Source organism: Coptis chinensis, chromosome 5 (assembly GCF_015680905.1).
Source record: "Coptis chinensis isolate HL-2020 chromosome 5, ASM1568090v1, whole genome shotgun sequence".
Lineage (NCBI taxonomy): Eukaryota > Viridiplantae > Streptophyta > Magnoliopsida > Ranunculales > Ranunculaceae > Coptis > Coptis chinensis.
Genome location: NC_141460.1, coordinates 45,424,900 through 45,431,195, shown reverse-complemented (window position 1 = coordinate 45,431,195; position 6,296 = coordinate 45,424,900). Strand labels below are relative to the sequence as shown.

Genomic DNA, 6,296 nt, shown 5'->3' with positions numbered 1-6,296 from the left:
TGGCCTGGGCATGTGCGGCCGTAGTACATTGGGAACCGTGGTTGGACAAAGTATGGAGGAGAGACTTTGTGAAGTAGCTCAGCAACAAATGGAGATGCGCGGTAGGTCTTCAGCATCTTTTGCACTATCTGGGTGGAATCTTTCTTTACGCTTTTGTCGAGCCTTTGGCTCACTCGTTGATCTCCGTTGACTAACGTTGATGACGCCGTCCTCTGTGGTGACACCTAGTGGGTTCTGCGGTATCCACTTTATGCACGTAGTGTGCGTTTTCTTGCCCCGAGCTTCGGCTATTTGCTCGTTCACCGTCCCTAGTTGTCCCGCTAAAATGTGGAGTTGAGCTTCGAGGCTTGCCATGCTTCGTGGGCTTGATAGTTTTGGCTACGGATTTGTTTGGAAATGGTTTGGTTTCAAGTAATCGAGACCACGAGACGACGCCAATGTAAAGGTAAAGGTGTGATTTGGCTTTCCCTTACAAACGATCAATGGGGATTTGGAATAGGTTATTGGATGAGACCGAAGTTCGATTTGAGAGCTTAACCGCCCACGATCTTACTCTTGGTTTTATGGGGGAGAGTAGAATCAGGTCTGGCGTAGTTCATAGGAGAGGTATTTATAGACATTCAGAGTGTATCCTTTCCCACCACGTGTAAAGGGTGTCCCAAACGAGGGGTGGAGATCAGGATAGCATGTGGGAACAGTCCTCATAGGTCTGCTGTAATGATGTGGAGTGGCAGTCTGTACAAGTAGCTTGCGGCCGTGACCAGTGACTGACGGCCAAAATATGTGCAAGTACACCTTTAGTCATGATTGCTTCTGGAAAGGGTACCTGTGTCACTTCCTAGCGTAGTTCGCGTGATACTGCGATCTGTCTGTAGCGTTCTACTAGCTCATGGATGCGACCTGGATCCATAGGTCGATGTGCCATTCCCACCATGTTAGGCGCGTGTTGGATAGAGAATATCACTCCCCTACAGGGAGGGTGGTTATTAAGTAGGACACTAGGTAGTAAGTTAAAGTGATACGAAAGGTCGAATTAGTTGGACACGTGTTGAGTACGATGCGGTGGAGAGAGAAAGTGGTGCAATTAGTTTAAGGGAGGTCGGTTAAGAATTGTATAATATTTTTACTTTTTAGACAAAGTTTGACTAAAATTAGAATTTGACACATGGTAATTTTTTTGGAAGCAAAATACATAAATACTAGTATACTGCATTGCAGTAGGGCGTGAGCGTAGTAGCATATTATTTATTTGACTATTTTATTATTATTATTTTTTTTTATTTTCACGACTTAATTAATTTTTTGATAATTAGACAGATAAACTAAGGAAAATAGACTATATCGTTGTCTAGTTTATCAAGTGTAACAATATTAATTGAATCTTTTTGCTACGGTTATTTTATTGCGTACTTGAACCATCAGTCGTGTATTAATATGTGTAACACTTTTGCACGTACACAGAAATATATACTATGATTCTTCTATCTATCAATAACTACGTATGCGGTAAATGTGAAAAAGTATACCATTATCTCAAAGTCTGAAACACCTTAGTGGAAGTTGGATGTGGCAACCAGAATTTGTTAAATGGAAGGGACTATTTGTGTGTATAGGGACCATTACTGTGTATACACAAAGTGGGGAATGATCTGATCCTGCCCTACATAGCACCGTATATCTCCATCCAGCATATGTTGAACCATGTATTATTAACAAACAATCTATCTAAATTTGATACCATCCTGCTTCTATGCAGACCACTAGTATTACCGCCCTGTAGGATAATGACGTTGTATGATAAGCGTCTGTATGTTCACACCCATTCACTGTGTTGAAAAATTCCTCCTTAGCTAATCTATTTGGTGTGGCGCCATCCTTTTCCAAATATATAACTTAGCACATAGATTACCCCTACCGGTTTGCATTTAATGCAGAGTGTTCTTCTTGGTCTCATGAGACATTGAGCACACACAAATAGGAATTGTTGGGTTTAATTTTAAGCTAACATTAAAACCACTTTTGGTATCAGATTACCCAAAAAAGAAATCTGATTTTTTAGTAGATAGTGAATAGTGATACTATGAAAGTGACGACAAGCACCTTGTTATTTCAGTGTCAAGTTCCACAACCACTCATAAACAGCAGGGGAGCTCTTGCTACTGGCTGAACCTATAGCTGTTTGGAGTTTAACGGATGAGGGAAAAGGTATGCTTTACTTCCGTAAATTCCTTGCATTTCTATTTACACTTGAGGCAAATATGTAGGGAGTCATTTTTCGTGCGTTCTTAGTGGATTCCGCAAATGCATTGGATTTCATTATTATAGTCAATTTCTTGCAATTCTTACTATGAAACCCTTCTCTAATCTCTGTGTTCTCTGTTGCATAAGCAGTATGGGATTGATCCATCTGACTTCACATACAAACCGTCTGAATCGAACATGTACCAACGAATGGAAGGACGGGTACCTCGAGAACCAGGCACTTGTACCATAATGTGATTTTCGTTGATGTTTTATGAAAAGAGGCACTTTTACCATAATGTGATTTTTATTGATGTTCTATGAATCCTAATGTGATATCATATGGTCTTGACCAAACGAGACTTGATTTCCAGGCAGGTTTTGTTGGATTTTTGTGTGTAAACTACTAAAGCGTGGTGATGTCAAACGATTGTATTTTCTTTGTTCTTGGAATTTTCTTTCTTTTTCTCGAGTGGGTAGAATGATACTTGTTGGGAGCTTTAATTTATTTCACAAGTAATCTTTGGATTGAGTTAGATCTTAGACACTAGGATTGTGGTATGCATGACTTGTGGCCTATAACTCAGATATGGCGATATGATTATATGACACAGTTCGGAGAAATTTAGCAATTTCAAGGTATACTCACACAGAGTACGGACTATGATCACTAAACATGGATAACTTTTTACGATCATGTGGGGAAAGAGGGTCTTATTGTTTCAAGAAGCCTGCTGTTGACATTGATTGCACAAAAAAAAAACCACTAACTTTCACTAGATCACACAAAAACAATAATAAAACTTTTATAGATTAACCGAACCCCGTATCGGTTGCGGTGTGTGTGTGTGTCCGTTTGAAGCACGCGTTCAAATTTGAAGGAGTTGGGGAAACATACCAAGTAGTTAAGTGGTCGAGACTCATCGACCGCATAAACTTGTTAGAGGTCTTGTGTTTGTCCCGGGCCGCCCTTGGTACCTAGGGCCCGGGTTGAGCATGGTTCTCTAGCCCCAACAAAAAAAATCTCGACAATTATGGGTGTGGTTATCTCGACGACTAAGCCAAATTAGATCAGATGTTTGGAGTTTGGTATTTGGCTATCGTTTCACATATTAGTATGGTAATTGTACTTGATTTCCTTAGAGTGAGACACGCCCAATATGTCCTTACAAAAGTGTACCACATTTTGCTCCGTGGGACTAAAAAGTGTTCTCGTTAGTGTTGATTTTTTTTTTTTTTTTTTTTTTTTTGAAGAACACGTAAATATTATCCCAAACGGGAAAACTACTTAGTAAATTGAACGTTCTTGTAAATTTGAGCCACCACCCCAGAGTTCAATAAAGCTTTTAATAAAATCCAGTGTTTTTAAGCTTTAACTTTCAAACAATTGCATAACAATAGGAAGGCCCGACATCGCATTTTCATTTCAATTTCCAAATAATTCCCCAAGTCAAAACATGAAATATGCACCCAATAATTTTTCCATCAAGAAAAGTTGCGGAAAAAATGAACACAATTGGTGCTCTAAGATGTTTTGATCTACAACTTCAAGTACTCATACTTAAAATTTCACACAATTTTCTAACTACATAGAACTAAAACATAAAAACACACAATTTCCAAATTGAAATACATGATGATATTCTCTCCATATGGAGCTTGAGCGAGAACTCCCAAAGACTCGAAAAGGGCAAGAATGAAAATTGACACAACCAAAGCTATGAATGAAATAATGTTCCAACAAAGCTCCCCGTATGATATTACTCTCAACCAACTTAGGATTTCATCAAACTAGTAATAAGCGGAATGATGACGACAAGGATAAGGATGAGGAGCAAAATCAGACCAATGCACATCCACTTCCCCGCTACTCCTCCGGTGATCCTTCGCCGCCTTTGATTCTTGGTCCCATCCTTCACATAATGCGCTGGCGTGGAACACATGGTGTTCAATATCATCCATCTGCTCCCCTTGAGCTTCAACCATCACAGCCATGTCTAAAAACGCACACCGATGCAGCTCAAACAAACTCCTCTCTATCTCCTTTGCAAGATCATGCCCGCCCTTAATCTCCACAACAGATCTCAAGCACCTTCCCTCTTCCATGTTCTTGTATAGCCCTCTGCAGTAGAAATCTTCACCACCCTCTTCACCATTTGTTATAATCTTCTCAATAACATCTTCTTCTAAATGTTCACCGACCATCGTAAAAGTAACTTCTCCCCACCATCTCCTTATATTGAGGACATCATTTTCTGCCTCAACTCCTGAAAATCCATCATTAATTCCTTAAGCTTCTTTCTCACCCCATTAGTAAATGTAAGTCCTTGAACGATCAATTGGTGTACCCGCTTTATAACCCGAAAACCTACGATTCACTTCATTCGCTAGAATGTTAGATGCAGTTTAATATCTGCAAAAAACACAGATTAAACCAAAATAAAATAATTGGTGACTTCTAAACTTGCTAGTTATTGATTTATGAAGTTTAATCTTAGCAAAAACATCCTGCGAAACACCACGGGAGTTGGGATATAATGTATTGCTGACTATTTTAAGTTTCCTGACATAAAACCGAGAAAAAAACAAAATAAAAATATCTCCGAATTTCTTTTTGCTCTTTTTCTGATATTTTACTATCCACCTAATGAGGATTACTAAGACGCTAGAACAAATCTAGAGATAGATTCAATTTCTGATAGTCTTGCATGTTACGTGAATATGTTCAACATATAGACATATAGTCAGATATAGCCTGAGGAAAAAAAAACTTTACCCAGGCCTGCAGAAAACATGAATGTGTCCATGTTGCAACTGCTGTAGACACAATGTTTGCAGTGCGAACATTTTGAAGTCCTATGCTATCAGCAAGACCAGTAACAAATTGGCGTGCATCCTCCCCATCAATTTGTGCAAAGGTAGAGCTGCTTGCTGAGCTGCATCACATATGAGGAGCACAATAAAGTTATAATAGATTTTTTTATTTATGAAGTAGTGACTGAAACAAGAATATATTTGTGTTGAATGACAATGTACACCTACTGCAGTAATTGAGAACAAAGTCAACTGATGAACGATAGAAGGAACCAATGTCTAAGAAGTGATTAGAAGAAACAACAATCCAAGCTTCCAATAATCACTTTTGTGGGCTTCAAATTACATGTCAAGATACGTAATGGGCATTGTTCAACTTGGCTTGAGCTATGAATTCTATGACAAAAACAGGTCATGATGATTTCACAATACCAAATGCAAACTTTTAAACATTTGCCAATTGCTAAATACAATTTTATTTCATAACCTATATCAGAAAATAATTTATCATGTAACGAATGTGATATTATTGCCTCAACAACAAAAATTACAAAGAAAAATCAGCAAACCTCGAATTACTCTATTGGCTTCTTTCTGTAACTCCTGGTTGTCATTGCGTAAAACAATCAAGAAGCCGGGAACAAAATCAGGCTACCATTTAGGAAGTTTCTCCCCTTCCAACGCATGTTTTTGCGGTCTCCGCAAAGCCGCCTCACTTCCCAACTTCACCACATCTCTAGAAGGCGAAAGGGGATTAATTGGAACCTTAAAATTAAACCCCTTCTTCTTCCCTTCCCTCTCCTTAAACCTCCTTTTCTCAACCACCACTTCTCTTCCAAAGAAGACTCCCATCCCTCCTCGAAACAAAACCCCACTTCCATAACCACCACCACCAAGACCAAAACCCAATACCCTAATTTCACTAAAGCTCTAAAACAATAACAATTACAAAACCCCAAAGTAAAGTTTCACCTGAAAATGAAGTGATGACCTACGACATGAAATAAGCACTCTTCTATCATAATCAATCTGTAACCAATGTTTTGAAATCTTCCAATGCTTCATTTCGATGAAATGAATCTATTGTATTTGTACTTTGAAGTGGCTTAATCCGAGAGAGAAAAATATAATAATCCGAGAGCGAGAAATATCTTAAGAAAATATAGTATGTGTCGTTTAAAAGATTGGGGGGGTATGGTCAGACACAAACGAAGGGCTATTTGGGGGTACGGACAGACACA

The 6,296-nt window shown here is 38.8% G+C and overlaps 1 pseudogene; it reads right to left on the bottom strand.

Annotated features, from left to right (window-relative positions):
• Positions 1–4,016: 4,016 nt before the first annotated feature.
• Positions 4,017–4,973, bottom strand: LOC147497643 (syntaxin-related protein KNOLLE pseudogene; annotated as a pseudogene).
• Positions 4,974–6,296: the final 1,323 nt, after the last annotated feature.